The sequence below is a fragment of the Natator depressus genome, chromosome 8, assembly GCF_965152275.1.
Source record: "Natator depressus isolate rNatDep1 chromosome 8, rNatDep2.hap1, whole genome shotgun sequence".
Taxonomy (NCBI): Eukaryota; Metazoa; Chordata; order Testudines; family Cheloniidae; genus Natator; species Natator depressus.
In genome coordinates this window covers 47,409,396-47,426,482 of record NC_134241.1, presented here as the reverse complement: position 1 = coordinate 47,426,482, position 17,087 = coordinate 47,409,396, and positions in this window count along the sequence as shown.

Here is a 17,087-nt window from a genome sequence, read left to right as displayed (position 1 = left end):
AGCAGCTTGATCACCTGCCAGCCAGTATTGATTTTTGCTTCCCAATCTCCAAGCTGGATGGAAGGAAAAGATTAAAAACAGTTTGTCAGTTTGAAGTTGAATAAGAATTCAGCACAGGGGACATCTTAGAAATGTGAGAGTGCTGGGGGAAGGAGGGGGTCAAGGCCAAAGTCAATGTCTGGGAGTTTAACCCTTTTGCTCCATGATCTGCATTGGTGACACAACAGTAGCCCCTTACCAGCCCAGAGCTAGAGGAGGAAAGTAGGAAGGAGCAGAGGGGAAATGGCAATGGGGTCTGGGAGTAGGCAGACCCTGGTTGCTAAGGCGAGGGCCCCTGTGTTGGAGCCTGTAGTAGTGGGCAGGCCTGGGTTCCCCTACAGGCCACTGCGGAAAGTGGCATGTTATTGAATTAGAGGATGGCCTGGAAAGGTGACCAGCCAGTCAATCTGGAGAGACTTGGATACCCCCTGGAAAGGGAAAACACACAGTGACCTGGCTGGAGGGCCAAGTCACGAAGAGGGAGCGTACTAAGTCGCAGAGAGCGAGAGAGGCCCAGGCAGAGCAACTGACAAGAAGAGGGCATCAGACTAGGATGGAGCTAATCCGCTGAGCGGCCAGGAGGAGTCACTCCTAGCGGTGATTTTACCCTGTGACAAGCAGGCCTGTCCCCCGCCCCCCATTATTCCAGTCACACAGCTCTCCTCACACAGCTCTCCTGAGTCCTGACCTGCAGCATGCTCTTTTATACTAACCTGGAGCCCCCCAAACGCACCCCAGCCTTGACCAGGTTATTGGGCTCAGTACGAGGCACCAGGGTGGAGTTTGGTAGACTGCGATGCGAGGAGATCAGAGTTGATGACCTGGTGGTTTCTATGGACCTTGAACTCTGACTCCATATGATTCCGGAGCTAGGGTTCTCTCGCTCCTCTGCCATTGCACATCAGTCAGTGCTGACCAGCCGCAGCCCTCATATCTCTATCTGCCCTGTGGCATCCTAGGGCTCTGCCATTAGCATGCATGTAGTGGGGCCTGCTCCTGTCCTTGTGAAGACTGAATGGGCAGATTGAGGAAATTTGCCCTTCAGAAAATGACTCATTTGACTCAAGAAAGATCTGGTTTCCTTGCCAGCTCGAGAGATGACAAATGATTTACAGTGATCCCTGCTCAATGAAAAGGACCTGAGAGTTGAGAATCAGCATGTAGGCCTCAGAACAGGGGTACCACATTCTGTTCTGTCCTAGGGCATATTGAAAAGCTAACAGGAGGCTCAGGGCCTCCCCTAACTTGCATTAAATAGAGTAAATTACACCCAATACAGATCCCACCATGCAATGCTCCAACTTGATCCACATAGCCTGTCTGATAAGATCAAGAGGGGGTGTTGCATGCTGGCTCCTGTAGTTCCCAGAGGCCTTACCTCGATGTGTGGGGTGAAGGTAGAATACAGTTACAGAAATCCTTCAATTGCATTTGGCCTGCGAGACACCTTTGACCCTGAGTCTGGGTTTTTGTTGCCACTGAACAGTCTGGAATAGCAGGATGCCAGCAGAGGTTCAGTGGCTGAGCTGTGAGCTGATCTCAAAACTGCATGAGCAGGGCATACCAGTGGTCAGGACGGAGAGGCACCAGCAAAGTTGTGTGAGAGGCACAGGAGTGAAAGAATGAGGGGTCCTGTAGGTCAGGACTGAGTGCGATTAGAAGTGCTGTGTGAGCTTGCCAACTCCCTGACACCACTGCTTCTGAGTGCTCATTTCTCCCACAAACTCAAATCATTGGAGCAATGTAAATGAACGCCACACAGATAGATCAATTTTGGGGCTGCATCCTATTCCAGAGTGGGGATTTTCTTCCAGGCTCACCTCACCTTCCTCCTGTCATAAATATAAAGGGAAGGGTAAATACCTTTAAAATCCCTTCTGGCCAGAGGAAAAACCCTTTCACCTGTAAGAGGTTAAGAAGCTAGGATAACCTCGCTGGCACCTGACCAAAATGACCAATGAGGAGACAAGATACTTTCAAAAGTTGGACGGGGGGGAGAAACAAAGGCTCTCTCTGTCTGTGGGATGCTTTTGCCGGGGACAGATCAGGAATGGAGTCTTAGAACTTAGTAAGTAATCTAGCTAGATATGCGTTAGATTCTGATTCCTTTAAATGGCTGAGAAAATAAGCTGTGCTGAATGGAATGTAGATTCCTTTTTTTGTGTCTTTTTGTAACTTAAGGTTTTGCCTAGAGGGATTCTCTGTGTTTTGAATCTAATTACCCTGTAAGGTATTTACCATCGTGATTTTACAGAGGTGATTCTTTTTACTTTTACTTCTATTAAAATTCTTCTTTTAAGAATCTGATTGCTTTTTCATTGTTCTTAAGATCCAAGGGTTCGGGTCTGTGTTCACATATGCAAAGTGGTAAGGATTTTTATCAAGCCTTCCCCAGGAAAGGGGGTGTAAGGGTTGGGAGGATTTTTGGGGGAAAAGATGTTTCCAAACAGACTCTTTCCCAGTAATATACCGGTTAGACGTTTGGTGGTGGCAGCGATAAAGTACAAGGGAAAAAGGTAAAATAGTTTGTACCTTGGGGAAGTTTTAACCTAAGCTGATAAAAGTAAGCTTAGGAAGTTTTCATGCAGGTCCCCACATCTGTACCCTAGAGTTCAGAGTGGGGAAGGAACCTTGACACCTCCCTACTGGGGTGACCACACATTTGGATTTTTCCCTTCCCTGGTATTAATGTCCATGGTCCATATCCAGTAAAGAGCTACTAAAATGCACTTGTCTACCTAAAGAGGATGTAGATGTATGGGGGGAGCCAGCAATGCACTGTCTCATTGGCCGGTTGGGGAAGGAGAGGGAATCAGTTCCCCCCCTCACCCCAAGCTTTTTAAAGAGACACGATCGTCTTCACTCTGTAATGAATCAATAAACATGAGAAGACGAGTAAAAGCAGAGGCAGCTTGTTGGATGCAGAGACAAGCCCACTGTGGTGTAGACTTCCCCCAGTTTATAATGTAACCCTTCTGCCAGGTGGAGCCAGCAGCAACAAGGTTCAGTATCTAGGGGTTCCTTTTCAACAATACAACACAAAACTGGCTCAAGCCCCCACCCAGTGACCTGGAACAATTACACACCACCCCCTGGGTGCCTCTGAGAGGCAATACTTCCCCTCTTGCAAGCACCGAGTCTGAGTGTAGCAAAAACTTTTAATAAAAGGAGGGCATTAACTCAGCGTTAATTTGGGACAACACCACAACTAGGGTTCATAAACACAAAGCATGAGCAAAAGACCCACCCCCAAATAAGTTGGGCAGTGTCTTTTTCCCCTCAGGGTCTTATGTCCAGCAACCCAAAAGTCCCTTTAACATGCCCATCCCTTGTCTGTACCCCACTCACAGTTGCTGTCCTTGGCCAGTGCAGCCCCAGAGTTCAGGGGTTCATCCACAGAGTTCACCTCCCACACTGTGTGGAAGGCAGTGGTAGGGGAAGTAAGAAGGCACCTTACATGCTACACTGCTTGGGCACTCACTCATTGCCCCAATGGCCAATTGCCACGATTCTGCGGGGCTCTGCTCTGGCCCTCTCCACCGGCTTCTCTGCTGGCCACTTGCCATGCCTCTCTACCAGCCCCTCTCCACTAAGCCCCCAGGTTCAAGCCTACCTGCCAATGACCAGGGTCTGTCAGTGTTATAAGTGGGGGAGCCTCACTGCTGCTACACACCGGACAGTCTTTTTGCAATGCCTAAATAAATTTATTAGTCTTTAACATACCACAAGTACAACTCATTGCTTTTGTCCCAAAGTAGGTCTAATATTTAGATCAGGGATTTTAGCTCTGCAACTATGTGACAAGACTCTCAAGTGAGTCTAAACTAACTCTCTTTCATTATATCATGGAGAGCAAACAGGTCAAATGCTGCCTAAAACAGAGCCCACCATCTCTGAACTCACTGGGCTTTGGAACCCATGTCCCCTGCCTAGTGAGAGCTATTCAGTTGAGGGTGAGTCCCTCCATTGGGGTATGCCAGGTACATTTCTGCTGCCCTCAGTTCACACAACAAAGATAACAACGCTTTATTACTCCTGCCCCAATAACAAGGAGACTGGGGTTCCAACACCAGTCACAAGGGATCATTTGGGCAAGCAATCCCATCATGCTGAGCACCTAGGCAGGGTGGGTGTGTCCATGCAAACGAGATCAGCTTCTGAAGTCTTTTTCCACAGCTCACCACTAGATGTCAGGGGAGAGCTCATTCAGACTCTGCTTACAATACTATCAACTCTTTGGGGTAGGCGGCATCTCTGATTACACACAGTGCCTAGCCCAACAGGGTTCTGATCTCAGGGTCCCACAGAGAAAGACAAATAATAAAGTTAAGATTTGTCCCATTCTAAGGATAGGCACTGTTGACACAGCACAGATAATACAGTTCAGAATTCCATGCCCCCGTCCCCAGCACAGATGTGCTTGGATCCAAGGTTCACTTCGGGTCCAGCTTTAATTCTGTACTCGCAGTTCTGCCCTGAAACACATACATGCTGAACCCAAAGAGATCAGAGCTCACTGAGCCCTGTGACAAGTCGTTTGCTGCTAGAGGGCTGTTTGCATTTCGAGTTTGGGCCCCTTGGTAACATGGCCCCAAATCCTCCCCCGACGACACACACCTAGCTAGGGTTGGCTGAGCACAGCCACTCATGCAGAGCAAGGTTTGTTCTAATGTCTGTGGTATGACGGCTGCTGCTATTGCTGTTGCTGTCTGGGATGGCAGTGTCCCCAGGTGAAGAGTCTTAACTAATGCACTCTGACAGGAAGAGGAATCCCTCAGTCTGGTGACTTGCCTGGAATAATTAATTAGCTAATGGTGCTCTCGTGTGATGAGATGCAGGCAAATCCCACAGCCCTTGGCCACCTCTTCTCTGTTCCACCTGCACAGAACAGAGCCTGGGAAGGCTGCTGAGATGGTTAGGCCAGTTGGCAACTGGAAATGACCACCTGCTGAAGATCAACCCCTGGGTTTGGGGGCAGGAGAGCCTGCTTTATAATAATGCTTCCCCTCCAGGGATTGGAAGGTGCTTGGCAAGCATTAAATAAGACTCTCCACCCCTCCCCTGTGAGTTACAGAAATGTTGACTTCCACAGATTGAGCAACTGAGGTGCAGAAAGAGGTTAAGGGATGTGCCTATGGATACACAGCAGGTCAGTGGCAGAGGCAGAAAAAAGAACCTAAATTTTGTGGCACCCCAATCCATGACTCTTGATCTGAGGCTCTCAAAGTGCTTTGCCGGCGTTATGATCCAAACTGTGCCCTGAGACGCATGCATGGAGCAATGGGAGCTTTGGGTGTGTGGCCAGGGCCGGCACTCCTGTGCACTAGGGAAATGCACATAGATTATTATGAGTCTGATACCATATTATGTTCTGTCTAGTGAGTCTCACAACTCCACTGTGTGGAAAGGAAAGGTTATTGTCCCTGTTTTACCAATGGGAAACAGAAGAGCAAATAGGTTAAGGCCCAGGTCTTTAAAGGTATTTAGATACTACTGCACTCAGCATTGCAACATCTGAGTTAGAAGCCTAAATCCCCTTTTCAAAAGGGATTTAGGCGCTTACCAACCAAAATCCCATTAACTGTCGATGAGATTTTGGGTCCTAAATGCCTAAATCTCTTTTGAAAATGAGATCTAGGCTTTTAGATCAGTAGCAGCTTTATGCAGAACTCAGCAACGCATTTATCCCATTCCAATCTAGGCCTATGTGATTGTCCAAGGTTATACAGTGAGTCGGTGAGAAAATAGGGAATAGAACCCAGGAGTCCTGGCCCTCAGCCCACTCCCCCTAAACGTACGCAGCATTCCTTCAAATAATAATATATCTAGACAGCCATTTTCATCCTGGAGAGTCCCAAAACACTTCACAAACTACATATAGCAGCAGTGCTCAAACTGTGGGCTGGTGGGCCAGAGAGACTGGCTGCTCACATGGTGCCGGCTCCTCCTCCTTGTTCCCAACTGTTACATCACCATAACCACTCCTGTAAACACACAAGACATATGTCCTTGGCACCACTTTCCTGAGCCAAGAATTGCTGAAGCTGCCCAAGGGTGCTGAATTATCAGGGAGAGGACAAGGCCCATGTGATCTTGAATAGGAGAGGAGGTGTTCAGGAGACATCTCTGGACCAAAATGTGGACCATGCCAGGGAAAAGTTTGAGAAGCCCAGATACCTGTGTAGAGTAATCACATCAATAGAGTGGAGCATAGGGCTCAGACCCTCAGCAGGTACTAGTGAGACAGGCATGGAGGTATGCTGATTTACACCAGCCAAGGCAGTGGCTCTCAAACTTTTTTACTGGTGACCCCTTTCACATAGCAAGCCTCTGAGTGTGACCCCCCTTATAAATTTAAAACGCTTTTTAATATATTTAACACCATTATAAATGCTGGAGGCAAAGCGGGGTTTGGGGTGGAGGTTGACAGCTCGTGACCCACCATGTAATAACCTCGCGACCCCCTGAGGGGTCCCGACCCCCAGTTTGAGAACCCCTGAGCTAAGGGGTTGGCCCTGTATGTCCTAACCCCATAATCACTGCCATCTGATAACCCACCAACCAACATGTGCTCTGGCAAAGTACTCCCTCTTCCCTCCAGCCCCCACCCCCGATCTGATATGAGCCCAGAAAAGCTATAGTCCTTTGGATCTGACTGACGGGATGTGGCTGTGTCTTGGTCACGTGACCTCTCTCTCTCTCTCTCTCTCGCTGGTGTAAAGGCAAGGTGCTCTCTCGGGGGAAAAAAGAGAAAACGACAGAACAAGTGAAGCAAAAACGGCTCAAATGGAAAGGTCATAAGGAGTTTTAAGTAGAAATGTCATTGTTATTCTGTCAAAAGAATAATAGAGCTAAACTGCATGCAGCAGAGGTGAAGTCTACCGTCTAGGACGGGGAAGAGGGGATAAGCAGAACCCATTTATCCTTGAACTTTGGCTCGTTTTTCAGTCCTTTGGCTTTTTGGGGAAGATCGCTGTTTACCTGTGGTCCTGTCCCCTCTCTGCTCGGGAATGGAAGGGTACATGGTTAGTTGGCTTTACCCGTGTACCTAGTGGGCTGCTCTGACTGCCCCATGAGGTAGAGATGTTGTAGGAAGTCTTTCACATGTTTTGGATTTTCTCTACTTTGGGCTATTAGACTCTGTTATTGACTTGTGAGTAATGGGTCTGATTGGCTACCAGAGAGGAAAGGACAGAGCCTATGAGCCAGAGGAGCATTAAGCATGTAGGCTGTGCTTCCCCTGCTGCCAGACTTGACATTTCCCAGCCTTGTCTATTAGCATATCTGTGTGTGTGTGTATGTATGTGAGTCAACCAGTCTCACTATCATCCCCTGGTTCTTTCTCACTCTGTTTCTAGTGTCTCTCACAATCTCTCTTTTCCAATGTCTGTCTTTGAACCAGATCTTCAGCTGGTATCAATCAGAGTAGCTCTGTCAAACACTGCTTTGCACCAGCAGGATCTGCCCCCCGACCACCCCCCATTCTCACTCTCTCTGTCTTTTGAGGAAGGATGGTGCAGTGATTAGGATGCTAGTCTTGTATTCAGACCTGGGTACCATTCCTTGCTCTGCCACCGATTTTCTGTGTGATCTTCAGCAAATCACTTAGGCCTAGATCCTCAAAGGTATGTCTGTAGCATGATTGCAATGGAAGTTAGTAGCCTAAACACCTTTGTGCATCTGGGCCTTAGTCTCTCTGTGTCTGTTCTCCATCTGTACAATGGGGACAATAGCACTGACCTACCTTTTAGCATATTTATCCCCACAACACTCCTAAATATTGTGAGGTGCACAGATACTGTGGTTACTGAGAGCCAGACAAGTACAATAGATCTCTACAGAGGGCCTGGCTTGTGTGAAAGAAGGGGCTCGATCTTCTAAGGATTCAAAAGGGCTTAATGCTGCACAAATTGCATGCAGAAGGAGGTGTGCACAGTGTACCCCATCCTTCCCTTCACCTGGTAGAAATGAACAGTGGAGCCCCGGGGACCTGTTCCACTTACTAGGAGATACAGCAAGCTAGTGGAGTGAGAATTGGGCCCAAGGGGGAGATCAGTGAAATCCACTGAAGTGTGTGAACAAGGGAAAGGGTCAGAAATACAGTCCCACTGGTTACAGCAGTTAGCAACTGAGCATGGACACAAGGGGCCTGATTCTCCACTGCCTTGCATGGCATAAACAGCTACCAGATTAGAGCCTCCACTCACTCCCATTGGCAGCATTTTACACCCACTTTGCACTAGATAACCACATCAGGGGCAAGGCAGCTTTCATAGCGTGTGGCCCCAGAATGGCCAATATGGTGGTGAGGTTGGAATATGGCCTGTTGGTGAGAGGCTGTAGCACAGAGGTGGGCAAACTACCGCCCGCGGGCCACATCCAGCCCATGGGACCGTCCTGCCTGGCCCCTGAGCTCCCTGCCAGGGAGGCTAGTCCCGGCCCTCCAGCCGCGCTGTCCCTCCTCCCCCACAGCCTCAGCGCGCTGCCGGTGCTCTGGGCGGTGGGGCTGCACGCTCCTTCCGGGCAGGGCAGTGGTGTGTCTAGCTCTGCCCTGCAGGAGCGCATGGCTGCCAGACATGCTGCTCTGAGCAGCATGGTAAGAGGACCGGGGCCGGGGTGTTGGATAAGGGGCAGGGGGTCCCTGGGGACAGTCAGGGGACAGGGAGTAGGGGGCAGTTGGATGGGGCAGAAGTCCTGGGGGGGGCAGGGGACGGGGAGTAAGGGGGGTTTAGATAGGGGGTGGGGTCCCGGGGGGTGGTCAGGGGACAAGGAGAAGGGCAGGGGGGTTGGATGGGTGGGGGGGTTCTGAGATGGGCAGTCAGGGGGTGGGAAGTGGGAGGGGTCAGATAGGGGTTGGGGGCCAGGCTGTTTGGAGAGGCACAGCCTTCTCTACCCGGCCCTCCATACAGTTTCGCACCCCGATGTGGCCCTCGGGTCAAAAAGTTTGCCCACCCCTGCTGTAGTAACTACCTGTCATGCTGTCTACAGTAGCTCACAACTGTGAGTGTCAATCTCTGGGCAGACTGTCAGAAACCAGAAACTGATGGTGTAGGGGAAAAATTTCTGTATTTCTGTTTTGGCATTAATACCAACACGCCATCTTGAATTCCTGACAACAACAACTAGGAATCCCTCTTGGCTGCCCTTCTTCCCCCTCCTTAGGTATAGTTTCCTGCCCTTTGTACCGAAAGGTGGGAAATCAGGCAACCATGTGACATGTGATCTGCCCAGTAACAGCAGGGCATATAAGGGTTAGAACATCAGAAGGAAGGGGCTGGCCATCTGAGTGGCAGAGTGCTGGATCACAGCAGTGTATTCTACCCAGGTGCGTAAACCAGAGCACTGTGCCTTAGGGTTGTGGGATGGGTAAACACACTTGCACTCAGGAGTGTGCTGCTAGCTGCCACCCTCTCATCTGGATCTTACTTGCACCCACGGTGACGCAGGGGAGGAGAAAGAAGGATCACCAGCATCAATCAGAGTTACCACCTACCTGTTGCCTGAGGTCCACTCCTCACCCTGCTGAGTCACCTGGTCGGTTCCGGACCCGATCTGCGTCGTGAGGGCAGGAGGCTCCAGACACAAGCTGCAAGAAATGGTAGAGACCTTTCAAGTCCTCCATACCCCTTACCTGGGACCCGTCTTGGGAAGGGAGTAAACCACCAAAGAACGCTGGCAGCCAATTACTCTGGTAAACTAACTAAAGGTTTATTAGCTAAGAAAAGGAAATGAGAATTATTGAGAAGTTAAAGCAGGTAAAATACATTAACAGGTGAGTCAAAGTTTGTAACTCCACAATGTTAGCAGAGTTGTAGTAATCTGCTAGCATTCAAAACAGTTCAGAAATACAGGATCGTTCCCTGGATTCATTCTTATAGCTGTCTTGCACAGAAAGAAATCATTATCTGCACAAGTATTTCCATCACAGATGGACTTTTCCTTTGTTGACTAAACGCAGACAGGATCTGTGGATTTCCCATTCATACTTTGAAGTTAGCATGCGTCTTCATTTACAGTTCCAAGGCTCTGGTCCTGTTTTATGGGCAGTCAAATTGCAGATACATACACAATGCATTTATTTACAGCAATCTAAACAATCTTTCATTAGTTCTGATGAAGTAAATTCTCAGTAAAACACACTTTTGATCCAGGGTTAAGTACAAGGATATACATAATGTTAGGCAATAGCAAGCAACAGGTAAATGTAGTGTGAATGTAATTACTGGGGCATATGCCATGTAAATGTAATATGATAACATTTCCCTTTGTTCTATTCTAACAAGTGAATTGGCCTATGCCTACTAACCCATTTAACATTTCTTTGATATTCACACACAAGTGAACGGGCCTATGGCTTTGATTTGAGCTGGTCTGTCAGCGTCACATGACCCACAGGTGATAACAATAGTGCTACATGGGGCAGCAGGAATACGAGCAACAAGTTGAATAATTTATCTCCAGCAGAACATTAACTGTAACAGGACAGGTGAATTCAAGCCAGCCTGTGACCTAAACAATGGGTCAGATCCAAAGCACAGACAACTCAGAGGGCATAGATCCCCACTGTGCATGAGAGGAGAGCACCACTGACGGATGTCTCTACACTCAAGATGTGGACATGAGTATGGGCCAGTGTTTTGTTACATCCAATCAAGCCACTGACCACTAATTGCAGTGATGCCTTCCTTTCTGTGCTGCTCATTTTATGACCTTGCCAGCCTCCCTTCCTTTTTGATGGCATTGCCATCTCTTGAACAGGTTTCTACAGCCTCTGGCATTTCATTTAAGGATGGATTGCAGCTGCTTTAACTTGTGCATTGGGATGTGGGGGAGGGTTTCTTGGTGGAGAGGGGTATGCCCTGTTTGGGCATATGCTCCTGGAAGAGGGAACACATGGCACAGCTGTTAAAATTGCAGCCACTCCATAAGTGCATATTCCTCTCCCTTTCCCTCCTTACCCAGGTTCTTTGTGTAGCAGCCAATCAGCCACTATGATAGCAGTGTGCCAGGGGCCCATCACAGCACTAAGTTTTTGTGCATCAATCCTTTTTGGAGGACATGCCTTTTTGATGGACCTATCCTGCCTCCTGCATGGGTAATGCTGTATCTACTTGCAGTATATTATTCAGCCACTAGATGTCTCTGTGCTCTGCATTCAGGACAGGAAATGAGTGAGGGTACCATATTCAAAGGAAGTGGTGGGTGAAATTTAAGGAATCAGAATGCAATGGCCTAAACTGGAATGTGACTGGGAATCTAGGCTGCACTGACAATGACCCACCAGGAGCTCAGATGAAACCTCATTTGAGATGAGCGCCCCCTCGCACCATGTTGAGGCTCTGCCTTGACTCAGATGGCAGGGCCTTGTCACTTCTAAAGCATTTTATGTTTCCTTTGGAGACCTCCTAGCTGAGCACGGACTCAGGCCAGTCCTATTTACCTTGTAAGAGCCAACAGGATTACACCACCTGGTGCCAAGGCCGCAGGCCATTTTAGCTGCCATCCAGCAAAAACAACATAACCAGCCCCCACATGAAAGCGTGCCTGTGATTTTTCTAGCCTTAATTACAGAATTTCCATATCATCAACTCCCCCACGAGTCCGTGCTGACAAGGAAAGCTGGGGCTACAGCCCCGACTACTGCCATCCGCGAAAAACTGCTCCGTCCAGGGGACAGCTCTCAAAACGTTATTTTTAACTCCATCTCATAAAGCCTGTTCTGTATAAATATATTTTAATTAATTAATAAACGGGATGTAATGAATTCTGGCAGGGTGACATTTGAGCACAAAGTGAGGCTTAAACAGATCCTGACATGCATTAGCCGGGAAAACACAACACACGCACGCACACCTCTTCGCTCATTAGAGATGTTACGTAACATGGAGGGGTGTCCTTGAGTTGGAGGAGAGAGGTCATTTTTCATAAGGTTGGGGTGAAAAGCAGGTGCATGAGCTTCATAGAAGAGCCAGTTGGTCAACTACTCATGAGTTATTGCATCCCTACCCTGCTACAGAAAGGAGAGGATTGCTCACTTTAAGAGAGAGAGCTTGAGAATAGAATGCCATCCACAGATACTCTCCCAGTGAATGCAATTCTCTGGAAAGTGCCACAGAAGCCATGCTGAGGAAGCCATGGGAGTTCCTGCAAACAGCCACGGGTCAGAGCCAAGGGCACTTCGTCGGCAGCTCTCTAAAGTTTATGATTTCTTGCAAACTTATGCTTCCATTTTCAGTTCGTGCCCTGGCAATTTCATATTCCGTTTCAGTTACGAATGAAGCCCATAGCTCAAAGCCAAGCTCAGCAATAAGGTGCCAAGTTGGCCTGGTGTTGTGAAGACACCACTGAGTTTTGCATGGTTTCTACCTGAAATAATACATCTGAGCACTTTTGCTAAAAATTAGCCCAGGTTTTGTGCCCTTTGACAAGCCAGGTTGGTGTTTTAAGTCTACAACAAAACATGAAATCAGGCAAGACTCCTGAGGTCTATTCTCCACCCTGCCACTCCCTTGGGCAAGTCACTTTAGCGCTCTGAGACCCAGCAATGTAGAATTCTGTATTCTTAGGGGATTAATACCAGGCTCCCAGCAACCTGGAGCACAACGAGAATATGGGCAGACTAGAGACTCCCTTGCTGGCAGCTCTTAGCTAATGTCCCCCAAGGCCGTGAAGGAGGAAGTGTCAGATAAGGACATCTCCCAGTTGATCTAAATGGCAGTTTAAGAGCCTTCACTCTTTCTGCTAGGAGAGAATAGCAAATAAGCCTGGTTAAAATATAGAACCCTACACCCAAAAATGAGTAGTTTTTTAACTGGATGGCTTTACAGGGTAGTTTTTTAACTGGATGGCTTTACATTTGTTTCCTCCTGCCCTTTTTGGTCCTGGTAGTGATTGTCAGTGGCAAAAATTTCAGGAGAGAGTTTGATCTGACAGTGGGTCCTGGTGCAACCAGAAGCAGGAGTGTGGTGGAACACCCTGTTCGTATGAGATTTCCAGCTAGTTGCCAGAAGCACCTCTGAATGTTTGAGGTTCTCTCCTCCCAGCTCAGAATTAGAGATGGGCCTGAGCATGTATAATTTGGATTCAGGTTCTGGACCAGATTTTTGAACCCCCATCCAAAGTACAAGACTGTCTAAATATTGGGGTCACTAAAGCCCATTGTAGGGAGAGGAGCCACCAATAACCCTCCTGGCACAGATAGATCCCAGCTATGCTTCTTGCCCCCTTGGGAGAATGATGTGATATGAGCCACTCTGTCCCCATGCTGGAGAATACTCAAGGATCTGAGTTTGCTCATCTTAAATCTGCTCTATATCCATCAGGATTGGAGCAATTTATTGATCGTGGGGGATTTTCTTGTCAAGTCTCCTTTGCTGAAGGTCTGTTTAGATCATAAATTGAGATGAGAAATACGAGCCTTATCCGCTCTATTACAGTAGCATCTTGAGGTCTCAAAGCAAGATCAGGGCCCGGTTGCACTAGGTGCTGTACATAATCTTAGTGAGAGACTCTCCCTGCTCCAAAGAGCTTACAGTTTAGCAGATCATCAGCACAGAAGCGTTGGCTGTTTGTAAGACCAGCTGCAAATAAATTCCCTCTGGTGCAAAGCAACTTTAAACGGAGCTTCCCAAGCCTCTTTTCCCGGAATGAAGAGGAGGGAGGTGGAAATAGATTTCACTCTCTCCCTAGATGGAATGGCTTGATAGTCCCAGCCTGCCCCTGGGGTGGCCATGGTTTTGCCCTCCTTCACCCAGCAGGGTTATTGTCATCCTTGCTAAGGTCTGACATTTTACACTTTAACTAAGCACAGCCTTAGGCGAGAAGCTGCTGAGAGACAGATTTCCTTATTAAAAGAAGATGTCACCAAAAGAGCAAGCCAACAAATATGCCACTGCTCAGAAACAGCCCTTAGACTGGGAGAAAGGAGGCAAGAAGACAGGGAAGTGAGGAAGAGACAAAGCTGGAGTGGGTGGTGGGGTGGGGCAAGGCAGGCAGGCAGACAGTTCTGTCTGTACAACTTGAGGACACATAGGATGATGCACTCCGGTGTATAGGGCTCCATAATGAGCAACCATCAGAGGGCTGGGTCCTATTTGGTTTTCTAGGATGGTGATATCATGTGTCAGAATCGGACTCAATATTTGTGGCACTTGCTGGCCATCCTCAGTCAGTTATCTACAGCGTGTTGGTGTTGGCGTGATGGGCTCTGCGCTCTTGTGTAGACCAGCCAAACACAAACAGTGGGGAGGAGCCGCTCACAGTCTGCGCTTAGCTAGCATGACAGCCATAATGCATAACAAGGCATGTGCTTGACACCTGCCCGCCGCAGATACCTGACCACCTCTGAGGCTGCCGCTGCTGCTTCTTCTACCTTTAGTTCTCCCTCAGGGCAGTTTTGACCCAAAAAGCCAGTGGGATGCAGTGGACTTGGATTCAGGAGAGCTAGGTGCTATTCCTGGCTCTGCTATTGACCAGTTGCATGACCTTGGGCCAGTCTCTTCATCTCTTTTTGCCTTTGTTTCTTCTCTCACCCCTTGTCTTGTCTACTTAGCTTGTAAGATCTCTGGGGCAGGGACTGTTTCTTATGATGTACAGTGTCTAGCACAGTGGGGCCCTGATCTCAGTTGGGGCCTTTCAGCACTGCTGAATCAGTAGCGATGACTCACACCTTTCAGTCACTGATGGGGAACTAGGCCTGTGATGGGTGGAGGATTTGAAAGTACGATTTACCAGACTCAGACAGAAAGCTGCGGGCAGCCGCTCTCTTTTATTGGAGTGAGTTCGATAATGTGCCTTTTCCCCATGTTGCTGACAATGGTATTTTGCTCCCCTTTATGGAGTTTAAGTGTAATACACTTAATAGCAGTTAGTGATGTCAGTGCTCTTTGGTATAGCAAATCTCTGGTGTGAGATAATCCTAGTTAATGATCAGCATAAAACAGATAGAGGTCAGTATTTTAACGTTGCTATAAATTTCACATTCACTGTGATACCGTTGGAAGGAGGTGATCCCATTAGCCTTTGCATTGTATTGATAGTGTGTACCGTACCCCAAGGTCAATCTCCAATTCGAGAGCTCCTGACACTGCCCTTCTTACCTGGCACATGCGGACCTGCAAAGAGCAGGTTTAACTCCATGGGGAGAGGGTGAGCTAACTTCTCAGCACATAGGTCCTGCTCCCATCACACACTGCAGCCTCACTCAGGCTGATACCCAGTAATGGAAGTGAAAGTTTTGCAAGGCAAGAAGAGAGATGGAAAGATACTGTTGGCTTTCTCCCCACTGCAGTTTACACCTTGTAAAGGTGTAAGGCAATATACATGTCACCAGGCACTGACCTTGCAGTGTTACCAGCCCCAAGTGTTCAAAAAAGATCATGAGAGGTTAACAGCCAACTATTGCTGCCCTTAGCTCAAGGGGCTGAGTGCTGTGCTAGGCATAGCTGTGAATTATGGGTCAGATTCCCCAGCTGGTGCAAATTGATGCCACTCAACTGACTTCAGTGATTTGCACCAGTTGAGGATCTGGCCCAGTAGAGTTGCTGCTTGTGATCTGACGTAGAAAGATAGGGCAAAAAATGCCAAACCAAACCAAAACAGTGAATGAGACATTATAGTTAAAAATCAAATTGCATAAAATTCAGGAAATGCAACTTTTAAAGCTCCTCCGGGAATATTAAATCAACAAGCAGTGCACTTATGTAGTGGCAGCACTACCGTTTATCCTCTTGTTTTTAGCAGGGCTTTTGACACAGTTCCACATGACATTCTCACAAGCAAACTAAGGGAAATGTGGTCTTGGTGAAAATACTCAAGGCTGGGTTCACAACCAGTTGAGAAGCTTGTATTCAACAAATAGTTATCAATGGTTTGCTGTCCAACTTGGGGGTCGTATCTAGTGGTTCTATTGCAGGGGTTTCTTCTGGGCCTGGTACTAGTCAATATTTTCATTAATGACTTGGAGAATGGAGTAGAGCATGCTTGTAAAATTTGTGGATGACACCAGGCTGGGAGGGGTTATAAGCACTTTGGAGAACAAGTTTAGAATTCAACAGGACCTTGACAAACTGGAAAATTGGTCTGAATTCAACATGATGAAATTCAGTAAAGATAAGCACAAAGTACTGCACTTAGGAATTAAAAATCAAATGCCCAACTACAAAATGGAGAGTAACTGGCTAGGCAGTAGCACTACTGAAAAGAATTTGGGGGTGATAGTGGATCACAAATTGAATATGAGTCAACAATGTGATGCATTTGTGAAAGAGGTCAATATCGTTCTGGGGTGTATTAACAGGAGACACGGGAGGTAATTGTTCAACTATGCTCAGCGCTGGTGAGGCCTCATCTGGAATATTGAGGGACCACACTCTAGGAAAGATATGGACAAATTGGAGAGAGTCCAGAGGAGAGCAACAAAAATGATCAAAGTTTTAGAATCCCAGCCCCAGCCAGGAAGGAGTTAGAAAGTGCCTCTGGGGAGAATTGCCAAACCTGGAGATGGACAGGTCCTGGAGACGGGGGATAACTCTGAAGGAGCAGGACTTCAGTGCAGAGCTCCCTGGCCATGGGAAGCCGGAGTTCCTGACCAGGGAAATGGCTAGAAAGCCTTGCTCACCCTGGCCCTTTCAGAAAGGAGAGGGGTTGGTACTTTTCCCTTTGGCTTCCTGAAGACCTAACACTCCGCTTTTCATAGGCTGTGGAAACATATTGACTCTCTCTTTGGACTACTTGAACTCCCCGTGTGAGGGAGCAGACCTCCGGCTGTGCTGTTCAGGTTGACTGGGCCCTAGCATCTGAGGGTACGTCTACACTGGAGTAAAAGACCTGGGGCATGGCCTCAGCTGGCCTTGGTCAGCTGACTGAGGCTCATGGGGGCCAGTCCGCCCTACCCTCTCGCGGGGTCTCAGACCTGGGCTCCAGCCTGAGCCTGAATGTCTACACTGCACTTTTAAGCTCTGCAGCTGGAGCCCTGCAAGCCTGACTCAATTGAACTGGGCTGTGATACTCAGGGCCATGGGGTTTTTACTGCAGTGTAGATGTAGCCT